Source organism: Palaemon carinicauda, chromosome 5, assembly GCF_036898095.1.
Source record: "Palaemon carinicauda isolate YSFRI2023 chromosome 5, ASM3689809v2, whole genome shotgun sequence".
Lineage (NCBI taxonomy): Eukaryota > Metazoa > Arthropoda > Malacostraca > Decapoda > Palaemonidae > Palaemon > Palaemon carinicauda.
Genome location: NC_090729.1, coordinates 14864305 through 14866804, shown reverse-complemented (window position 1 = coordinate 14866804; position 2500 = coordinate 14864305).

Here is a 2500-nt window from a genome sequence, read left to right as displayed (position 1 = left end):
AGCGCACTGTAACTTCAGTCTTATTTTTACTTCGTCTCTTTCCATTGGCCGCTGACATAAGTAGGGAGACATATAAGAGCAGAGTCCTGGTGGAATAGAAAAGAAGTGGCTTATTAGTAACATCCCTGGATATTGATCATAAGACCGGGATTCGAGTCCCGCTGAGACTCGATAGTGTTTTTAGTGGCTGTAACCTCACCATCCAAGTGAGCTAAGGTTGGGCGTTTTGAGCCTATAGGTCTACTTGCTGAGTCATTAGAAGCTATTGCCTGGCCCTCCCTGATCCTAGATTGGTGAAGAGGGGGCTTGGACGCTGATAATATGTGTATATGGTCAGCCTCTAAGGCATTGTTCTCCTCGTGCTGTGGTGATAAGGCTTTAAAATCATATCATAATAGTACCACGGGACGGATACCAACATACTCATCTATGAGGAACTTATGAAAGAAACGAAATTCACTTTATCAACAGAACCTAGCAAATTAAGTGGCCCTTTAAATTCTTTATTGAGATCTGTCTAAAAAAAAAAACAATTTATATATTTTTGCATCAAAGTTGTTACGAAAAATTCCCGTGTCCAAGAAATGGAAAAAATGGCTTTTTTTAAGACGTTACCGCCTTAATAACTAATCTCTCCTTAATGCTTTGATGAACAAAAGAAAGTGATCAAAATGTGGAATCTATACAAAAAGGCACTGATCCCATGTTATCATGAACTACATCATTTACATTTTCATTATTAATACAATAATTATATATATATATATATATATATATATATATATATATATATATATATATATATATATATATATACATATATATATATATATATATATATATATATATATATATATATATATATATATATATATATATATATATATATATATATATATATATATATATATATATACATATATATATGTATATATATATATATATATATATATATATATATATATATATATATATATATATATATATATACATATATACATATATATATATATATATATATATATATATATATATATATATATATATATATATATATATATATATATGTGTGTGTGTGTGTGTGTGTGTGTGTGTGTGTATGTGTATACTCTGTGTACTGTGATCATGAAAATTATTGATACCCTTAGAAACCTTTGTTACACTTCGGTTTGCGTATGTTTTCTAGAAAACAAAATATATATATATGACAAACGGTACTTGGTTCATCTACTGAACTATCTTGTTCTGGTTTTCGATTTCCAAATTTCTCTTGAATAACATCCTATTGTATTTATGTAAATCGTACTTTACTTTACTGTTTTTACTGGAATTTAACACCTATTATTGAATGAATTACCTTCATTGAAATGTTCATCCAGCCATCGTTGCAACTGGATAAGAATGAAAGGTGCTATTATGTATGCTACTGTATAAGAATAGCTATATGACAACTGTAACACTTTTATTTGCTATTTCCAAATCCAATTGGTATTGTCGCTTTCAGCTGATGTGTCTGATCGAGAAGCTATACACCCGTGTTTCTAATCTCGACAGCATATCTTATATATAAAGATCTTACGAGTTTCATATTTTCAGAAATCATTTTTTTTTTTGCAATGTATTTAGGAATATCCAATTATTATTGTATCTTATATCTTTATATTAAAAGGGTAATTCCATCGTTCAACCAATGTATATTTCACGAGGAGTCACCAGAAAAATAAACGGAGAAACATAAATGCAACTTTCCGGTTATCCTAGAAATAATCTGGAACCTAGTATTTCCAATTGATTATATATATATATATATATATATATATATATATATATATATATATATATATATATATATATATATATATATATATATGTGTGTGTGTGTGTGTGTGTGTGTGTGTATATACACACATATATATATATATATATATATATATATATATATATATATATATATATATATATATATATATATATATATATATATATATATATATATATATATATATATACATTATCTATATACCGAATACACAACGTTCAAAAATCGAAAACAGCTTCTCCTCGGACATTTCGTCCTGTAGATAATTTTCAGGATCACGGTAGAAATACATTTATATTTCTTCATTTATTGTTTAGTGTCAACACGTGTTTCTTATCACTTCGTGGCCCTTCTTATGCCCTGCATTGATGTTTGCAACTACACTTGAACATAAAGTTTAGGGAGTTGAAAATTTAATAGAAAAAAATATTCATAAATTCGCAAAACATTCAACAAAATTGATGAATGATAATTTTAGATCATATTTCAAATACACATAAATTTTTCGTTTTGTAAAGTTTTCACAAAATTTCATGAAGCTCCAGATTCCATCCTTGGTAGATGTACTAATATCAGTTCCTCAGGAATACCATCTCCTGTCCAAAGCTGAATAAATTGTGTAGCTTAATCACTCACTCAGAAATTAGGTTTGATCAGCATTGATCAGCATTGATTCCATTT